The sequence below is a fragment of the Ornithorhynchus anatinus genome, chromosome 17 (assembly GCF_004115215.2).
Source record: "Ornithorhynchus anatinus isolate Pmale09 chromosome 17, mOrnAna1.pri.v4, whole genome shotgun sequence".
NCBI classification, from domain to species: domain Eukaryota; kingdom Metazoa; phylum Chordata; class Mammalia; order Monotremata; family Ornithorhynchidae; genus Ornithorhynchus; species Ornithorhynchus anatinus.
Genome location: NC_041744.1, coordinates 28,889,043 through 28,911,712, shown reverse-complemented (window position 1 = coordinate 28,911,712; position 22,670 = coordinate 28,889,043).

Sequence of the window (22,670 nt, the reverse complement as noted above, 5' to 3'; positions counted from 1 at the left end):
AGTAGCATAAAATAGTGGGATTCATATTGCAGAAAATAAGGTTGGAATTGAGAAAATAGAAAAAATAAAGATAGCACATTCAAGAAATTTAAACATGATAAGGAGATCAGTCTTCAGCTGAAGGGTAGTGGACCTTGACAGAGACTTAAACCTGCTTGATGACCGAATGCAAAGAATCTGAGGAGAGGGAGCAGTTAATGAGAGCAGAGAGAGAGAAGGGAGAAAGCCATGATTTTCAGGAAGTGAGTGAAAATGGTATTTAAGATAGAGGTTTAGCCTTCTAAAAGTAGAAGAGAACTTCATGGAAAACATCTGAAAAAGAGGAAGGGTGGTTCTAAGGGTGAGAACACTGAAAAGGAGATTGCACTCTTGAAGGAGTTCTCAGATTGTCTCCATCTTGGTGAAATGAATGAGCCCTTGTGATGTAATTAAATTCCACCTGTGAGTTGTAATCTGGACAATGTTCATTATGAATAGAAATTATGGAAAAATAACTTTAAACCAAAGCTTTTTCTTCCCAGAATCCTAGGCTGGAATTCAGCTATAACAACAATTGCATGCTTAATCGGATCACTGGCCAGTTAGTCAGTTTTGCTTTTGAGGCTGAATCCACCTACAGATCTTACAGTCTGTTTTACAAATGAAAATAAAGATCTTGCTGTAATGCACATGGCTTAATGTCCTGTGGGGAGAACTCATGAAAATCACAAATAGTTATCTTTGAAAAGCATTTTCCATAACTACTTTGATAAGGATATGAGAATATCTAATGCATTTCATTAACTAGTAACTATACCTATAAAATAAATCATAAATTTAATATGCTCTTTGTAATTTATATAAATGTATAAATAATTAATATCAAAGAAATTAAAGCCAAATAAGGGAATCCCTCAAAACAAAATTCCAGAAAACGTATACCTTATAAATAAGAACAATTCTCTATGACTCAAAAAAAGTCAAATCACACAGTGGTTCTAAGAAAAAAGATAGATGGATGTAACTCCGGCTCATTACTTTGCCTGGGCTGGCTAATGGGAGCATTTTCTATTGGCTGATTTAGGACTACAAGTACAGAAAATTGTGGGCAAAGGGTACACTATTTTTCAGTGATTTATTTTTTCATGTTGTAATGGCAAGAAACAAGTCTTATATTATGAAATTTGTAAATGTTTCTTCACAGGAATAGATGGATGACTTCTAGATGAAAGAGATGCATACTGAGGTTGGCAGAATAAAGAAGCAAAGAGTAAGGAAAACTGCAGTAATTTTTTAGCCTTGGTCCCTACCTTGTTCCCAGTTTTCAAGTGATTTTCCCCATTTAGATTTCCATATTTATCTTATGTAATATCCCATTTTACACTAAAGTGAAAATGTGAAAAAAATGAGCTACTCCTTCCAATAACTTAAAGAAGGTGTGGCAGAATGGGGTGCGGGAGCTTTGAAGTTAATGCTAGCTGACTTTCACAAAAGCAAGCCATGTGAAGAAAAACCATTTCCAGCTTTTACTTGCTTCTTAATTTATTTGTATGATATTTTTAGCATGAAAGCAAGTAATCCCTGAAGGTAATACACCTTTCAGTTTGGCAACACAAAACTCAATTTCCTTTAGAGCAGTAAACCACTTAGCCTTGCTAAGGGCACCTGAATAAGAAATGCTGATGCTCTCCACCAGATTGGCATAACACTCATCAGCGCTGCATGTCTTTCCCATATTCCTAGAATCCTGGGGAGTCTGAACCGGCTCCTCCACCATAAAATCAGCCACCATGGAGAAGGGATTCAAATTGACTCTCAACATTCTAGATCATTTGCATTCATATATATTAATTAGTCAACATCACTTGAGGTAGCTGAAGCAATGATTATGAAATAATATTTAATATGGATGGAATGGATCCCCCAGGAACTACTAAAATACGATGCAATTTAAAATATATTAAATATATTTATCTTTCCAGAATAAGGACAAATATGTGCTCTAGCCTAGTTTGGAAATTCAGAGTAAGCAAGAAATTGCATTCACATCCTAAGATAAACTGAAATTAGATTTTTTGTAAAGAGATAAATTCAATTAAGGTGCAAAGGAGCACAGTTTGCTATAATAATAGTAGAAACAGATGTGATAGCATTGGTGGTAGTAGGATTTATTTAGCACCTACTTTGTGCAAAGCACTGTCCTAAAATGCTAAAGGATCTCAAGACAAGATTCCTATCCTCGAGAAGATTGGGAGTAAAACATGAGGCACAAAATACAATTATAAACGTATAGCTCTGTATGGAGAGTGATGGGGAGGATGTGGTAACTAAGCTCTCTTGTGGTCAGAGATCTAGTCTACCAACTCTGTTGTATTGTACTCTCCCAAGCACTAAGTACAGTTTTTGCACACAGTAAGCACTCAATAAATACCACTGATTGATTGAGTGGGTAACAGAAAAGGAGAGTTGTTGACACCGCAAGTTGGCTTTCCAAAAGTTTGTTTTTTTGTTTTTGTTTTTTTAAGAGGGAAGAATGGAGTCCCGGCAAGTAGAATGGGCTGCAAGTAGAATGGAACATTTGGGGTGGGAGAGAAGATGGCAGATTGGGTAATAGCTAATTCAGAAAACGGTGAGATTGGCATGGACAGAGCAACAACACAGCCTAAGCAGGGATAGTTTATGGTTCGGGTAGGTCCAGGGCAGAAGGAGTGCCAACCTGGTGTTCCCATCTAGGCGGTATCTCATCCCCCACTCTCCCTTTCCTTCCTTACTGATTTCCCTGGGTATGTAGCCCCACACATACCCCAAAACAAAACAAAACAAAAAAAGTTCACTGGAAACATTTCTAGCCGCTAACTAGCAATGGGAGAAATAAATCCATGGAAGCAGTGGGACCAGGATGGCCAATGGGAGGGCACCCAGAGAGATCAGTGATCCCTTTCCCTGATAGTCACTGGAGACCTCTTGAAATGTGTTCAACAGTTAAAGCAGCCCTGGCCCTAGATCACTTTAGGATGGAGAAAGCAAGCCAGGAAGATGCTTGATCATTAGTGCTTTTTTCCAGCAAGCCAAACATTACATATACTCCAGCAATCATTCAAGGTTTCCTAAAGTCTATTCTAAATCAGACTCTAGTCAAACTCCAAATATGGTATTTCTGTAGTAAAACACAAAAGCAAAACACATGTCATCATGTATTCTCCTTTAAACCATAAAAATCTTTGGAACATTAATACCATAGGCCCCAAATGCAAAAGCTCAACAAATTTAACTGATTTCAGACAAACTACTTATATAACAGGCTAGTCAGACATTGTCTGAAAATGAAATCATTTTCTTCTTTGGGATGATATTTTCAGGGAGGTCATTACTGTGAAGCAAGAATGATACTTTTAGTTTCCTCATTATTTGGATAGTTCAAATAAAAAGGCAAAAATTTGACTAAATTCATTAAAAGACTCTTCCTTCACCCTGCTGCCCTTCGTTAACGATCTTGTTAATTCCCTTTCTTTACCATGGTGTTGAGCTAGACTTCCTTAAGACTTATGGGGGAAGGATAGAAGAAAAATGCTTTTGCCACAAGAGGTCACTCTAAACCTGTACCCTCCTCTTTAGATAGAATCAAATCCTCCCATGGCAATAGTGTAACCTGATTTGGGGATTTTAAAAGCCATCACTCTGCAAAGTCAGAACTCACAGGGCCCTTGCAGCAAAGGGACATTATAAAGCCCAAGGTAGAAATGACAGCATTACACTGCAGTGTTCAGAACTGGGGCTTGGATTTTTTTAAAAAAAAAACAACACAGGAGACAGATCTCAGTGCTTCTCTCAATAGAGGAGAAAAAAAGGCACTTAGTGTTCAAGTATACCCAGGTCCTTGTAAAAAAAAAAATCCTTGCAGAAAACTCAGATTTTCATAGGAATGTTCTTCGGACAAACCTAAGCTCTGTTGCCAAATTGACAATGAGAGGGATTTTCCCTGTTGACCATGGAGACAATGGTGGGAGTCATCCTATGATCTTCATTATCTCCCCAATTATTGGTGCTTATTTCCCCTCTCTAGCCCTACAAACCCTCATCTCCCTGGTACTGACTGTAGAAGCCGGTGCTCACCAACATGCCTGTATTCCAAAATAAAGGAGAGCATGGAATTGGGAGACAAGAGACATGGGTTCTAGTCCCAGCTCTGCCACTTGTCTGCTTTGTCATCTTGAGCACCTCCCTTACTTTTCTGTGCTTCAGTTTCCCCCATGTGTAAAATGAGAATTAAATACCTGTTCTCCCTCCCTCTTAACTGTGGCCCCAAATGGAATATGGTTTTATCTGTAATTCCAGTGTTGTCCCCCCCAAATCCATAATTAACTCTGTTTCCTAAATCATTTTTCTAGAACATTGTTTTTAACATTGGGGTTCCTTAGGCTACAGAGAGAACTACTGCCCTGAAATAATTTTAAATTTTATATGCTAAAGATATTATTTTATGTTCAGGTGATGCTAGAACCTGAAGCTAGGTGATTGTCTGATTGGTATGCCTGGTCAAACAAGCAATCCTATGTGATGCAAAAAGGCATTAAAAGTGATTTTCTTACCATGATTAAAATAGCAACTGTGGCAATTCTACTATGTTTTCGATCAAAAAAAAAACTATCAAGGCTGATGTTTGGGGGATACATTAGAAACCAAGATTTAGCTCTTCAATGACCCAATTTTCCCTAAGCATGTAATCCTGAAATCTGATGATCTTGGTCATTTCCCACCTATTTCATTCCATCACATCTGTTTTAATGGTTAGAGAGAGCTTCGATCCATCTTTACTAGGTCTAAATGAACACTAAGTTCCTGGATGCAGTGAAGATGAAAATATAACAATGTATAGATTCTGCAAAGAGGCCAACAGGGAGATGAAAAGCAAGCTCAATTCTCGCTGAACACCTACAGCTTGCATGGACAACCTGGGTGTCTCACAGAGCGGACCCGGGAGCAGGGTGATGACTGTCTCTCATTACCTGGGCATTCCAGGCCAGGACACAATCTGGGGAATGGAACTATTACTCATGTCAATCCAGAGATGCTGCCACAAGAGCTCTGACCAGGTAAAAAACAGACCAAAGTAAGCAATGGTTTTCCTCTCTTCTAGAAGCCACCCAACCTCTGGCTGGATGGGCTAAATTCAGCTGTGGAGAGAGGATGGGGAAAGGAGCAATGACCTCAGGGCTAATATTTCCGCCCAGTGTCTAGGTGCTTATTTTGTTAGCTCCATCTGGAACTTCAGTGCAGAAGAAGGTCTGATACTTTCTTCTCAAAATGATCTCTTCATTTATATTAATTTTATGGTATTTGTTAAGCACTATGTGCCAGGCACTGTGCGAAGTACTGGGGAAGATACAAGATAGTCAGGTTGGACACAGTTCCTGTCCCATATGGATCTCACAATCTTAATCCCCATTTTTCAGATGAGGTAACTGAGGCACAGAGAAGGGAAGTAACTTGCCCAAGGTCATACAATAGACAAGTGGCAGAGACAGAATTAGAGCTTAGGTCTCTTTTGACTCCCAGGCCCATGCTCTATCCATAAGGCCACACTGCATCTCTAGACTATGCCTGTTTCCCTCTCTAGATATTAAACTTCTTGTGGGCAGGTAATGTGTCTACCAACTCTGTTGTATTGCACTCTCCTGAGCAGTTAATACAGTGCCCTGCAGAAAGAAATCACTCAGTAAATAACATTGGTTGATTGGCTGATTTCTCTTCTATCACATTCTCTGAAAGAGTTATAACTCTTGATTTCAGTTACATAATCTTAATACCTCCAAAAAGCTATTTCATAAATTTGTGCAACATAACAACACCAGACAAACAAGCCCTTTAAAGGGGTTACTTTATTAATAGCTCCTGCCTACTCTGAGCTCTGAACCTCTCTACTAATGAGGAGAGAGATGGGTGTGAGCATTCAGTCCATATCCCTAATGCATTTTTGGGGTTGTTGTTGACTGGGGACTCACTGGGTTTAGGTTGCTCTCAAAGCCTAATGCAATAGTTTGCCAATTTTTATCTTTCAAATAATGAGTTTAATTCTGAAGGGAAGTGGATTTTATCTTTTTTGATTAATTGAAAATGAGTGCCCATGATAGAGGGCACTTACAGAGAGCAGTTAATCAAGTAAAAATTTTTATCCCAGAAGCAAATCTTTCCTTTGGCGAAGCAAAGGACCATCTGCTAGAAAAATTGATTTTTTTTACCTACTCCCATAAGTGGTTTGTGATATTTTTTATTAATTCTGATTCCTACACTTGCTGGGCTCTTTTTTGTCATGCAAGATCTAGTGGAAATATGTAGATACAATAGAGATGAGTCATTGATTTTAATAGCCCTACAACTTTCCTTAACATCTCCATTAGTCCCTGACAGTACATGGATTTCAGATGCACAAAGAGTACCTATGGTTGGCCAATTATAGGAATGTATTTCAACTGGAAGTTGCTTGTGTTGTCAGTCTCATTGGTTCAGAATTATTTAGGTATGAAACCTTCCAGTTTATGAGAAAAGACTCATGTCATTTTGAAAAATTTCCAGATAAACAGCTCCCTTTGAAATTTCTTTAATGTAAGAGATTGGGTTCTAGTTCAAAACATACATATGTCAGCACTGGCTTCATTAATGTTCAGTTATTGCTTATCTTTGTATAGCTCTGGATGATAACTGTAAGAGATACATCAAAGGGCACTAAGTGCTTAAATAACACAATCTCTATTATTAGGGAACAGATAATATACAGTAATATATTAAGATTGTACTGAATGTCATCTTCTGCATCCATCATTAAGAAGTAATGAACAAAATACTGTGGTATTTGTTAAGTGCTTACTATGTGCAAAGCACTGTACTAAATGCTGGGTTAGTTACAGATTAATCAGGTCAGTTACAGTCCCTTGTCCAATACGGGGTTTTTAATCTAAATAGGAAGAAGAATAGCTATTTGATCTCCATTTCACAAATCAGGAAAATGAGACACAGAACAGTTAAGTGACAGGGCCAAGTTCACTCAGCAGACAAGGGGAAGATGCATGATTAGAATACAAATCCTCTGACTCCCAGGCCTATTCTCTTTTGCTAGGCAGCACTTTTTATGGCATTTGTTAAGCAATTTACTATGTGTCAGGCACTGTACTAAGCTCTGGGGTAGATATAAACTAATCAGATTTGGCACAGTCCATGTTGTACTTGGGGCACACAGTCTTAATCTCCATTTCATAGAAGAGGTAACTCAGGCACAGAGAAGTTAAGTGACATGTCCAAGATTACACAGCAGACAAGTGGCAAAATCAGGATTAGAATTTAGTTCCTCTTATTCCCAGGCACTGCTGTTTCCACTAGGCCTTGCTACTTCCCGATCATACTATAATCAACAGTTCAAAATTCCGTCTCTGACAATAGCATCGATGCTTGGAAGATCTGTGTGTGGTGGTATTTGTGCTTTTGCTATGCCAAACACTGTACTAGGCACCGGCTAGATACACGGTAATCAAGGGAAAATCAAATCTTGTCACACCTGGGGCTCACAGTCTAAGCAGGAGGGAGAACAAACATTTAATCCCATTTTACAGTTGAGAAAACTGAGGCACAGAAAAGTTAAGTGACTTGCCCGAAGTCACAGATCAAGCAAGCGGCAGAATCAGGATTAGAAACCAGGTCATCTGGCTTCCAGGCCAATGCTCTTTCCACTAGACAATGCTGCTTGTTCTGTGACGCTCTTTTTGATATCAATTTAATGGTAGTGATGTACCCTCCAACATCCATAATGTTTCCTCTTACATACCTAGCTTTCCCATTAGCAATCCATTTGGGATTTTTTTGTGAAGGTTAAGAGCAAAAGATAGGCAAAGTGTCCTAAGGAAAAGAAGATAGAATGGGAGTTGAGACCCGGTGTCTGGTCCCAGCTCTGCCACTTGTCTCTTATGTAATCATAAGCAATCATTTAAGTTCTCTGAGCTTCAGTTTCTTCATCTGTAAAATGGAAACAAAATACCTGTTCTCCTTTCCTCTGAGGCTATGTGCCCTTTATGAGCCGGGGATTGTGTTCAATCTGATTTTCTTATATTTACCTGACAGATTAGGTCAGTGGTTGGTACATAATAAATGTTTAATAAATAATAGTAATTATAACATGTAGTGTAATATGATTTTCTCACCAAGACAATGATAATGTAATACCTCATAATATTAGGAAGCAGCCTAGTAGAAAGAACATGGATCTGGGAGTCAGAGGACCTGGCTTCTAATCCTGGCTCCACCACTTACATGTTGTGTGACCTCAGACAAGTCACTTAATTTCTCGGTGCCTTAGTTCCCTCATCTGTAAAATGGGGATTCAATACCCATTCTCCCTCCTACTTAGACTGTGAGCCCCATGTGGGACCTGAATATCTTGTATCTACTGCAGCTTTTAGTACAGTATTTGACACATAGCAAGCACTTAAATACCACAATTATTATTATTCTTGTCAGTGTTTATATAGTTTTGAGCTAGAGAAGGGTAGTGAATCCTTCCTTTCACTTAGCCTAAGGCATAGTAGCTTTAAATCTTTTAACTCCTTGCTCATGTTGCTGTGTACTGTTAAGCAGTTTTTTTTCCTCAGGTGGTGGGAAAAAGAATCCTCAAGAGGGTACATATGGTGGCAAGAGAACTTTAAGATAAGGCCCGGAAATATGGCTGCAGTGAAGAGTATTGCATAAAGCATGCCAGAGGGACTCATTTATAGGTCATGTGACTGAAGCATAATGCTGATGCTAAGCTGTACTTCCAAAATCCCATAGGTGGTTGTCTTGGTAGCAGCTGCAGGCTTTGCTACCCATGTTCCCCAGATACTTTTCATTCATTCATTCAATCCTATTTATTGAGCACTTACTGTGTGCAGAGCACTGTACTGAGTGCTTAGAAAGTACAATTCAGCAAGAAATAGAGACATTCCCTGCCCACAATGGGCTTACAGTCTAGAAGGAGGAGACAGACATCAAAACAATACCCCTGCTGTGCCTGACCAGCTGAGAGAACCTGGTTCTTGGGTCTGGGGCCTTCACTGCTGATGGCCTTTCCCTACTTGCGTGGCAGGAACCAGAACTCAGGCCTTCTGATATCCAGGGCCATACTCCTTCCACTCGGCTCCTCCCTTCTAATATGACCACACTGGAGCTCTCCCTGACCCTCTGACACTCCCTAGGGAGAGTTCTGGGCCAGAGGTGGGTTGGTTAGAAATTTTGACACATGTACAGGAGTTTCTGATAACTAACCAACAGTTTGGTTGCACAAATAGAGTAGACAGCAATCTGTCATAAGCCATTTCAAGTCAAAGGACTGTGAACAAGTCACAGTTGGTGGTGTATTATTTACCAAATCCTCTGCACAGATTAATTCTCCCAGGCTGAAAATTCCATTAATAATCATCTTGTAAAATCATTAAATTGTATTGTGCCTCACCCCAGAAGTCAGCATTTAGAACCAAAGGGATCGAGCTACTCTTGTATTACCTTGGTTGGTCCTGGGAGTTTTCAAGCCAACATTTTGAACAATGAATCACCATGGGGTAAATTTTCATTGTGGTGATTTAGTTCCATTATTCCTAGAATTGCTAACAGGCCACATAACTACATCTCAGTATGCAGCAAGTGACAGGGGGCCACTTTCCAAACCCTAATGAAACATAACTAAATGAAGGGAGCTAGAGATGGTATTTTATATCTTGGAGGTGCTTTTCTGCATCCAAATGGGAAAAACAAGTAATACTGTAGCTGATCCCATCTGAGTAGACTAGAAGGCCTTCTTTGAAGCCAACAGTAATACTTCAAAGAAAATGTATTGTTCAAAAAGTAATAAGGTCATTTCTGTCACTCCAAACATGGACTCCAGAAGCCAGACATGTCCATAAATAGGTGCTCTGCACACAGTAAGCACCCAATAAATGTGATTGAATAAATCATTTTTCTTTAAAATGGAGTTAATAGAAAACCATTCCAAGTCTAGATACTCTTTTCCCTTTCAGTAATCACACAGGTCTGGGGAGTTGGGGTTGGAGTATGGGTTGATAGGTTCAAGCATTTTAGAATGTGCTCACTACGTGACCCAGAACTCTATGCTGTTCTAAGGGAACAGCATTTCTTGTATGCTATGTGAACAACAACTGAATAAATAAGAAAAGAGGGAACCTGCCCTCTAATATTTTTAAATAGCAAGATTGTTGAATATACAGATCACATTATAAATGTATGATTGTATGGTTTTCATACAAGTTAGGAGAATGCTCTGGCCTAGACTAAAATGGCCATGAACTGTTGCAAGTTAGGTTGACCAGTTTTGTCAGGACGGTTCAAACTGTGGGATTATTTGTACATTTTCCCTAAAACTGTGTCAGAACAGATTACGCAAATTCAGGATTGAGCTGACTGATTCTGGATGTTTGGATTGCCTTGTTTCCCTGGTCTATAAATGTTATATTTAATTTTTCTCTATTGGTAATGCCATAGTTCTCAGTTTTTATGAAAAGTTACATGGCCTAAATTTTGATTTCTGTGACCCTGATTTTTTAGAAGCAACTGCCTTTTTTTTTTTTACTGCAATTGCTAAAACTGCTAAGAATTGCTAAGACTGAGTTTTATCTGGTCTCTTTATCTCTGCCTTAGCACCGAATCAATTTTAGTAAACAAACTGAATAAGCCTACTTATTATACTCACTGCTATAACGTGAACATAATTTCTTGTATGCTATGCAAACATCAACTGAATAAATAACTTAAGGAAATCATCCCTCTATTTTAAAATCACAAAACTGTTGAATGTACAGACCACATTATAAATGCAGTGGTATGTTCTTTCACACTATGGAATTTAGATATTGCAGAAATAAGATTTTTTAATTCTCCCAAACTACATGAATTTGCTTTTTTGGGAAAAAAATAGTTGAATACCCACATTAATAGAGCTGTAGAGAAAGAAATCTATTCATACGTTTCTAGTGGGTTATTTGGAAAAGAATTGACTTTAGATGGAAGTCATTATTGAGGATTTTGATTATCTTTCAACCATTATTTGTCTGCTTATTTTGTCTATGATCCCAAATGAACAATATTGTGTTTTATAAACATAGAAGCAGCGTGGTGTGCTGATGTGAAAGAACACAATTTAGCAATCAGCAATCACATTATTTTAAATTATATTGCCAGGCAGAGTGAAATATTAAAAAGAAATTAAAGAGTTTTTCCCATTAGGAATTTTAGTTAGAGCCACTTCATTAAATGACAGCTTCAAAATAAATAGGCAGGCAATTATATATCCATGCTAATCATACTAGTTGCTGAAATCGGTTTTTCTGTTTCCAGTTAGCTTCTCAAAATGATATTATCTATAAGATAAAGCATTTGACTGAAGAAAATAATAAGAATAAATAAGCAAATCTAATTGGCCATAAAGTTTATGGTTGAAACATGCTATTATAAAACAGACAAAAGGACCTCAACATCTATATAAACAAGCAGTGATTTTATATGCAAAGAATATAGGTTCATTCTGGTATACAGATGTAATAATGTAGATTTCATAACTTTTTATTCATGCGTTCTTGGGAACAGAATTGAACATTATATCTATTCCAGATACACAATTTCTATATTTATATGCATATTTTTAGAGAGAGAATAGCCCTAAGAGGTGACTTTAGAGAAACAAAAGATCTTGAAGAAAAATAGTAATTAAATTGTCAAACTGATGTTACACTTTCATCTCTTTCGTAAGAAGACAATGAGACTCATTAGCTTAAGTTCATGGATATATATCTCAAAGTAATCAGCTCTGTGTCTTCTTACCAAAGACATCAGAATTTAAGTTCAAAGTACTGGACAAACAAAGCTATAACATTGCATCCATAATGACCAGGAAATGCTCTATCCTCTTTCCTATTCCCGATCTTCCCGCAGTGATCATTCAAGCTTTTAAGAGAAGCAGCATGGCCCAGTGGAGAGAGCACAGGCCTGGGAATCAGAAAGACTGGTTCTAATCCCATCTCCACTAGTTGTCTGCTGTGTGACTCTATGCAAGTCAAGTGACTTCTCTGTGCCTCAATTACTTCATTAGTAAAATGGGGATTAAGGCTCTGTGAAACCAATGTGGCACAGGGACTGTGTCCAACCAGATTAGCTTATATCTAGTCCAGCATTTAGTAGCATGCTGGCAGATAGTAAGTGTTCAACAAATATCATAAAAGAAAAGGAAAAAATAAAAAACTTCTGCAACCACTATGGAAGCTCAACCACATTCCATCTCTTCTGCCACCAGTGTCACTTGGCAAAGTTTCCCTCAAACCAGTTTCATGATGGCTACATTAGACCACTCCTCAGTCACTAAATAATAATAATATTAACAATTAGGGAACTTAGGTGATATGTGCCAAGCACTGTTCTAAGCTCTGGGGTCAATACAAGTTAATCAAGGTTAGACACATTCCCTGTTCTGCATGGGGCTCACACTCATCCCCATTTATAGATAAGGTAACTGAGTCACAGAAACCTGAAGTGGCTTGCCCAAGGTTATAAAGCAGACACGTGGAAGAGCTGGGATTTGAACCTAGGTCCTTCTGATTCCCAGGCCTGTGAAAGAGCCAGTTTCGCTGGGTCTTCCTCTGTCTCCTACCCCTAACTGTAGGGGTTCATGAAAGGCTCAGTTCTGGGTCCCCTTCTAATTTCAATATATACTCAGACTCTTGAGGATCTCATCTGCTCTCAAGACTTCAACTACTATTTTACTTCACTTAGCTCTGCTTCCTTTTCTTCTCTGCCATCTCACATCTCTAGACTGTAAATTTGTTTTTGGGAAAGGAATGTTTGTTATATTATATTCTACCAAGTGCTTAGTACAGTGTATTGTAGACAGTAAGTGCTCAATAAATATGATTGACTGATATCTCTTCCTGTCTCCAAGATATTTTTTACATAGATGTACCACTAGCTTCTCTAGCTTGACATGGCCAAAAATCGAGCACATCATCATCTAAAACCTCTCCACCATCTAACTTTGCCACCCCTAATAGTGATGTCATCATCCTCGCTGTCTCTTAAGCCCATAACCTTGGCATTATCCTTCATTCCTCTTTCACTTTCAACCCCCTGAAATATACTGTCATAAAATTCTCTTGGTTCTTCCTTCACAACATCTCCATTCAAACTATCACATCAATGGCCCAAGAACTTGTCATATTCCATCTCAACTACTGCATCAGCCTTCTAGCAGACATCGGCTTCCAGTCCCTCCCCTTTCCAGCCCACAAGTTACTGTCCTGCCCAGATCATGGCATGGTTACTGTACAGTAAGTAAAGAAAAATATATGAAAACTCTCTCTTGAGCAATTGTTGAGACTGATAGGTGGCACTGCTATGAGAAATTGCATTCAGCATGTGCATCCACAGGAAGAAACAGATGTGAGAATGTCATGGCCAAGTTTGGAGTGATGTCAAAACTAACTACTTGAATGTTTTCTTAAAAAGCAATTATCAGACAGGATTGTCAACCTTTTGTGCGCACAGTGTAGCCAAAGCCTGGATCCCGTATTAGCCTTTTCAGACACACATACACATACACGTGAACATTTTCTTCCAATAAGAACAACTATATACAATTGTCAGTCAGCAATAAGAACATAGGATCACTAGTTTCACAACTACTGAGTAAAATCAGTGCCCCTTCTGGCTCAGTTTTCCATCTTTGACAGTGACATTAAAGTGGTGGAAAAAATACATAATACTTTCCCTCTTCGATTATCCATTCTAATGAGCCCGCTGTGGGCAGGGATTGTCTCTATGTGTTGCTGAATTGTACTTTCCAAGCGCTTACTTCAGTGTTCTGCACACAGTAAGCACTCAATAAATAGGACTGAATAATAGGAATGGATTACTTAAAATCCATAACGTTTCCTCTACTTCCCTTACTTTCATTCTCCCATTCCAATTCGAAATGTCTATCCAAGAACTAAAGCTAATGACCCCACTGATATAACTGGAAAGTACACCAGCATTCTTTGATATAAAGTAAATCTTCATTAAACTGCGATTTAGTTTTCTAAATCTACAGTGAGGACTCAACTTCAAGGGACCTAGACTGAGCATCCTTTCTTATTCATCTGGGCACCAGCTTTTGTCATTAGGAGTACCTGACTGTGCATCATGGCTAAGAGCTCACGGATAAGAGATTAGGGAGCAATTCAGAGTTTGAGATCCCTTTTAAGACTGGCTCTTCTTTCCTGATACTCTCAGCTTGGGCTTTCTGTAAATAAATCTCAGCTAGGAGACCCTTCAAATCTTCCCTTCTCCTTAATGTCATAAAGGTTCATTACCATAAGAGATGCGTCTCTTAATGTGCTTTAAAGTACTCAATCAGCTCACCCCTTCTTACCTTACCTCAGTGACTTCAAATTACAACCAAGCCCTCATACCTAACTCCTCTAACTTCACTGTCATCATCTGTCTCACTGCTGACCCTACACCCATATCCTCCCTCTGGCTTGCTACTCCCTCTCCCTTTAAATACAACAGAGCCTCTCTCTCCCCTCCTTCGAAGCCCAACAAAAAGCATACAGACTCCAAGAGGCCATCCCTGACTTCCCTGAGTCCTCCCTTCTGTATCAATTATACATTTGGATCTGTACTCATTAAGTACTTGATATTCACCCACCTTCAGCCCAACAACACTATTTTACAGATCTATAATTGATTTGAATGTCTGTCTCCCCTTCGAGATTGTAAACTCCTTGTGAGAAGGGAACGTGCCTATCATCTCTGTTGTATTGTACTATCTGGAGTGACTAGTACTGAGTTCTATACAAGGTAAGAGCTCAGTACCACGGTTTGATTGATTATTGTAATAGCATGCTGTGCATAGTGGTGACTGACTTTGGAAATAGCAAACTCAAATAATATAGCACTTATTCTTGCTCTACATTTCAGCTTCTGTTGCTTAGATCATGAAGTAGGAGGAAAGACTGCATCTTGTGTCCAAGAAAAAGTCACAAGTACACTGATTGAGATGTGCCAGTTATTAGATCATTACTACACATGGATAGGTTGAGAGAATCGTGCCAGACAGTCTGCTTGTGCCGGCAGTAATTGTGGCCCAGAGGAGCTGTCTAGGGAGTATCCTCCCTTCAAAGCGATTCACCTTTAAAAGAAGGAATTTCTACATGGAACATTGGCTGCCTTTAATAACAATTACTGGGTCAGCCTCAAAATAGTTGGTCAATTCCATAAGTTATAAGAATAATTTTTATAAAAGACTGTTCAACTTTTCATAGTGGAATGAGGGAGTTCAGACACATGCAAAAATTTAGCAATCTTAAAACTGTAAGAATACCTTGCATAGTAAATGCTTAATTAATACACTCCAGTTTTGAACCGTGAATTTTCTTCCTATATTGCTTCTACTCTTTCTATATTTACAGCCAAATATCAATTCTTAAAATTTACTCTGTAAAGGGTAGAGCTGGTGGGCTCCATAATCCTTCCAAAATAAACAATAATTTACTTCTAAAAATAGATCTTCCATTGAAAATACCCCAGTATGTGTAATGTTCTTTCATTATCATTAGTCTGTACAGGTTTATAAGGAGTTCACTATAGCTCTCTCTTTTCTCCCTATTCCAGAAGTGAGAAGACATTTTTCACTGGAATGATGATGGACAAATGTGGAGGAAAGGGCTCAAAGTTTAAAATGTGGAGGATTTAATATGTTTGGCAGTACATACTTGAAGAAATCAAGAGTGATTTCTCTCCAATTTTTTCTCATCCAAAGCAATACCTTTTTGTCTGCTTCTTTTCTTCTTCTTCTTCTGATGTTAGTGGCTTTCCAAACTATTTTTTCCACAGACAAGACAAATGACCTCATTTAATATTCTGGGGAAAAGTCACTCCCATTATGTATGCAAGAATGTTTTCAGTGAAACCAACTAAAGATAACGATCCACAACATCCAGGAGAGCAGTTCTAGAAAGTAGAGTTTCTCCTAGTAAAATGATGTTTTTCTGGTAGTAGAATATATAAACTAGAATATAGCTTGCAGGCTTTACAGGTTCACAATCTGTTCTTTTAACTAGATCTTTCACTACATACCACAGTGTCCCCTCTCCTCCCAATGGATTGTCACCACTGACCTTTTCTATATTGTAGAAAGAGCTTTAACTCAAAAAGAAACTGAGCATCTGTCTTTACATAAGTACAGCTAGTGATGTTCTCCAAATCCCTAAGGAAGCAGCATGTCAAGTTGAACCATGATTCTCACAAGGTTTCATTTGGAAGATATCATGGCCTTAGATTGTGTTACCAGAATTTCAAACCTACATCACAGGGAAAATCAAGAGCCATCTCTTCAACAAAGTCTACACACCACTGGTCATGTTTAGATTGGATTTTTCCACTTCTAATATATATATGCTCAGTAGCATAATTCAACAAAGCCACCTTCTGAAAGCATTTCAGAAAGGAGCAGACTGTACCGTGCCTATACTTAAATTATATATTTAGTTATCTTCAGGAAGATTAAGGAGAGCCTCCCTTCAGGGAATTGCCTTCCAATCAATCAATCAATCAATCAATCAATCAGAATATTATGAATTTTAAAATGGGGTCAATATCAAGGAAATGATAGAAGTGGGGCATTAATCATTTTGGTAACCAGCCAATTTGCAAGACTGCTATGGTTTCAGGATTGTACAAAGGAGTGAGATCAGATACAGTTGTCTAAAAAAAAATCAACAGATGCCATTCTGTTAACAGATGATACACCAAAAAGAGAATGATTTTGCCAATCACTTGGTCAGAAAATATGCTCTCTCACCAACTGTCTTTACAAAGGCCATTCCAACAAATTGAATTACCAGCTGATGTTTTGGAAGTGATGGCTTCCTGCTTAAATTCTGTTGGTTTTGACCTTAACAGGGTACATTATATGTGACTAATGGTTCATGGGTAAACTCTGGGTGAAAAATAACTTCTATGAACCAGCTCTGATCGCTACTCTTTGCTTTTGGCATTTTCAAAGAAGCTCTAGTAGCAGACTATGGCCACCTCCTTTCATTCATTCATTCATTCAGTAGTATTTATTGAGCACTTACTATGTGCAGAGCACTGTACTAAGCGCTTGGAATGAACAAGTCGGCAACAGATAGAGACAGTCCCTGCCATTTGACGGGCTTACAGTCTCATCGTGGGAGACGGACAGACAAGAACAATGGCAATAAATAGAGTCGAGGGGAAAAACATCTCGTAAAAACAATGGCAACTAAATAGAATCAAGGTGATGTACATTTCATTAACAAAATAAATAGGGTAATGAAAATATATACAGTTGAGCAGACGAGTACAGTGCTGAGGGGATGGGAAGGGAGGGGGGAGGAGCAGAGGGAAATGGGGGGAGAAGAGGGTTAAACTGCGGAGAGGTGAAGGGGGGGTGGTAGAGGGAGTAGAGGGAGAAGGGGAGTTCAGTCTGGGAAGGCCTCTTGGAGGAGGTGAGTTTTAAGTAGACTGTAAACCCATCAAACGGCACGGACTGTCTCTATCTGTTGCCGACTTGTTCATTCCAAGCGCTTAGTACAGTGCTCTGCACATAGTAAGCGCTCAATAAATACTATTGAAAAGTAGGGTATCCTGTTTGGTTCCCACACACATAGAGACTTGTGTTGCTATCACAGCCAAATAAAACTTTCCTTCAGCTCAGCAAACATCCCTGCAACACTAAGTGTAGAACAGCACTCCAACATACGGATTCAATGATAGAGATCATACATGTTGGCACACATTTATGTATGCAAACAGAAGTGAATTTATATCTGTAACTAAGGGATGCTCAGGCCTCAGGGACCTGAGAAGTTCTTGCCAGCCTAACTGTAGCGTGATATATTGACTGTGAACATGAGAGGGGGAATGGGAAGGAGAAATTAGGGGAAGAAAGACTCCCTGGAGTCGGAGCATAGATGCTCCAGTATGTTCTTAATATCCCATTGATTTGAAACTGTGTGAAAAATAAAGAGAATGAAGAGTAAAAATGCACATTTTGGCAAAAATGCAATAGAGACTACATCACAGCAACTACTCTAAAAAAGTAGTTATTCTGCTCCCTCCAAATTGTTCCTTGGGATTTCTACATTACAAGCTCTCAGGGACTAGGGCTTCAATTTTAATGGCCAACATCCTACATAAAATCTGTCTTTCAGTTCTAACTTCCATAAAATGCCAGACCCTGTCTTCATCCAGGTTTAATAAACAATGGGCTTCTTCTATTATCTCTGTTTTCCCACCCATCTCCTTGTTTACCTAGTAGGTTACTCTCTCTGCTACTTCCCCTTGCTGTAGCAGATCTCTAATAGGGGAATGAAAAGGAAAATGCATTACCAGAGTCATGCTGGTCAGGAAAAGAAAACTGAGGCCTAAGAATACTCTGTTATGATTATTTCATGACTGATGACTGACTAAATATGAGGATTAAAAAAGAGAAGGCAAGGATAATGCTAAATTTGCAGGTTTTAGAGAAGAGGATGATAGTCATATGTCAACAGTAACAGGAAACTTAAGAGGGAGATGAGGATTTGAGAGGAAATATGAGGAGGAGGATTCTGGACATGCTGAGCCTAAGGTGTTGGTTGTTCTTACGTAAGTGCAGAAAAGCCCTAGGAACAGAGGAGATGTAAGATGATAGTTTAAAAATAGGCGAGTGGGTGGGGCTAGTGAGGTAGATTGGGAATCGTCTGCCTAAAGACAGTAGTCGAAGCTGTGAAAGGGCACGAGTTCTCAAAAGTTGTGGGTGTAGATTGAAAATAGAAAGGAGGCCAGAACAAAGTCCTGAGGACCACTTAATGGCTAGGGAGGGAAGCAGAGAAAGAGTCGGCCAAATTGAGTGAGAAGGATATGCACAGAGGTGTTAGAGAAGAACCAAGAGAGCACTATGTCACAAAAACCAAGGATAGATAATATTTCCAGGGGAAGCACGTAGTTCACGGTTTCGAAGCTGCCAGGGGGTGTGGAAGATTAGAACAGCCTAGATTGTAATATCCTTCAGGGCAGTATCATGTCTACCAACTTTACTGTATTATACTCCCCCAAGTGCTTAGTACAGTGGCTCTGCACACAGTAGGAACAAAGTAAATACTATGGTATTGATTAACGGATTGATCCTTTCCTTCTTTCTTGCTTCACTGCTTCCTCCTTTTAACAGGATCACTTAATCAGACCCAAACTTTAAATTACAGTTAAAATTGCTGAGTAGAGGAAGATCCATTTTTTCAGAGTAAATACTGATATGTGTAACCAAAATCAAGTCATAGCTCCAATTGCTTTGTTAACTACATGTCAATTAGGTGTTTTATCTTCAGAAGAGTGGTGTGATTTTTCAACAACTTCAAACACTTCCAGGGACATTGGGACTGGCTATAGAACTTTACAGTTGGAGTTGTTCATCAACATCAATTAATCGTATTTATTTATTGAGTCTTACTGTGTTCAGGGCACTGTATTAAGCACTTGGGGCAGTACAAACAACTACATTCTCTGATTTAAATATTTTATCTAGAGACACTGACATTCTTATATTCAAAAAGAATCTGAACTGAACTATCACCTCATCTTAGTACTAGCTCTGCTACTTGCCTGCTGTGTGACCTTGGACAAGTCACTTCATGTCTCTGTGCCTCAGTTACTTCACCTGTAAAATGGAGATTGAGACTGTGAGCTCCATGTGGGAGAGGGACTGTGTCCAAACCCATTTGCTTGTATCCACCCCAGTCCTTAGAACAGTGCCTGATAAATAGTAATCGCTTAACAAATACTATTATCATTAGTGTTATTATTATTAAAGGACTTTTAAAGAATAGTTACTTCATCCTCTTACTTTCAAAGGAGAGAGAGGAGAGGGAGGAAGAGAGGTATCTGGGAAAATATGCTAGTGAATCAGAAATAGCCCAGAGGGCATTTAGACAAAGACCCTTAGAGAAATCAGAGCTCAACGTGCTAATACAATTCAATGCTGCAAAAAAAATTAATGTCATTTGCAATGAAAAGATATAGCTGCTACAAAGAAGAAGCTGGAGTCCACCTGATCAAAATGTTCTTAGATTCAGACCTATAATTATGAACTCATGAAAACACTGGATCATATATTCACATGTGATTAAAATCTTTATAATATTGGTGATTGGTATTTTAATTTTCCTAACTTTTACCCATATCAATTTTTAAACAATGCCACAGAGGAATTCAGGTTGTCATAAAATTCATATTTTCTATAATTAAGTATAATTAACTCCCCTCTAGACTGTGAGCTCACTGTGGGCAGGGAATGTCAGTGTTTACTGTTATACTGTACTTTCCCAAGCACTTGTTACAGTACTCTGCACACAGTAAGCACTTAAAATGATTGAATGAATTAATTAATTTCTTCCTATCTAGGAAAGAGAATTAGACTATTAGACTTCAACATACCCCAAGGACAGAGGATCCATAGATAGCTTGTTTCCTGTCTCCACAGTTAGCCAGCACCCTCTTTGACCAATGGAGAGAACAAAGATTCCACTTCTCCCACAATCAGGAATAGATTCAGTATTTTTTATCAAAAATTCTATATGTAGAACGTATATTCTCTCATACCATTTCTTTCACATAAACCAAAACTATATACTACCATCTGTGGCCTGGATCGACTTTCTATGATGGTACTCAGTATACTTTCATGAGTCAAAAATCTTTCAGTGGTTAGTCTTTTTCTTTGCCCATCAGGCTGAATCCCTGATTATGGGCTTCAGAAGTTTCCACAACTTTCTCTTAGATAGATAGATCTGTTCTCTTCATCTGTTATTCCCCATTTGTGTTCCTCAGTTTTCCCAAGCTAATCTTCTTACTGTACCTAGGTCTCATCTCTCCCATCTCTGATGCCTTGTTCAAACCCTTTTTTCTGCCTGGAACCCCCACTCCCTTCAAATATACCATGTGATATCTAACCCCATCTTCAAAGCCTTCTTGAAAACCTTCCTGCTCCAGGGAGCATATCCAGCTTCATCACCCCACCATGGTACATATTTATACAAGGTATAGCACTTATGTTGATATTGATTTATGTACAGTATTTTCTCACTTATTTAATAATAATAATAATAATAATGTTGGTATTTGTTAAGTGTTTACTATGTGCAGAACACTATTCTAAGTGCTGGGATAGATAGAGGGTAATCAGGTTGTCCCACGTGAAGCTCACAGTCTTAATCCCCATTTTACAGATGAGGTAACTGAGGCACAGAGAAGTTAAGTGACTTGTCCACAGTTATACAGCTGACAAATGGCAGAGCGGGAATTCAAACCCATGACCTCTGACTCCCAAGCCCGTACTCTTTCCACTGAGCCACGCTGCTTCCCTGTAGATTTATTTATCTACTTACATCTCCAGGACCAGCAGTGTAGACAGGTAGCATGCTGTACTGGAAAGAGCATGGGTCTGGGAGTTAGAAGGTCATGGGTTCTAATCCCAGCTCTGCCGCTTGTCTGCTGTGTGACCTTGGGCAAGACACTTCACTTCTCTGGGCCTCAGTTACCTCATCTGCAAAATGGAGATTGAGACTCCGACTCCCACAAGGCGTAGGGATTGTGTCCAACCCCATTTGCTTGTATCCACCCCAGCTGAGTACCTGGCACATAGTAAGCTTTTAACAAATACATGATTATTATTATTTATCATTATTAATTTGTTATGGCTGTTTCTCCTATTAGATTATACATTACTTAACGACAGCAACTGTGCCTTTTTCTTTTATGGTACTCTACCAAGTAACTAGTATACAACTCTGCACACAGCTCAGTAAATATTATTGACCGAGTGACTTACTGGAAGACCTTCCCTGATTAAGCCTTTGTTTCCTCTTCTATTCCCTTCTGAGCCTTGCACTTGTATTTCCTCCAATTTAGTCAGCTCTACAGCACTTAGGTATATATCCATAATTTATTTATGTTAATGTCTGTCTTCCGCTCTAGATTGTAAGCTTGTTGTGGGCAAGAAAACTGTTTTAGAACAGTGCTCGGCACATAGGAAGTACTTAACAAATACCAACATTATTATTACCAACTCTATTATATTGTACTCTCCCAAGCACTTAGTACAGTGTTCTGCACAATAGTAAGCACTTAATAAATACTACTGATTGAAGACCGATGATCCCTGACTTTCAGAAATCTGAAAAAATCAGTTATTCAGAAGAGAATAAGAGATAGTGAATTTCAGCAATTATTGCAGATAATTATATACTTGTGGACAGTTTCTTACACATACCTACTTTGGGATAACTTAAAAATAAAATGAAAGGAAGCAATTGTTGTTGTTTGTCATTTCAGAGAATATTAAATGAGACCACGGAATATTTTGCCAGGTTAGCAATTATGCTTTCTGAAATCCTCTGTTTCTTAAAGCCAAGATCCTTAAACACATTTTTATTCATTCATTCAATCATATTTATCGAGTGCTTACTGGGTGCACAGCACTGTACTAAGCACTTGGAAAGTACAGTACAGCACAAGAGACAATCCCTACCCAACAATGGGTTCACAGTCTAGAAATATCCTTTTTTATATCATTTGACATGCCCTTTCTTTACTTGGATTATTATTTTCCTTGGGCTCAACAATTAGAG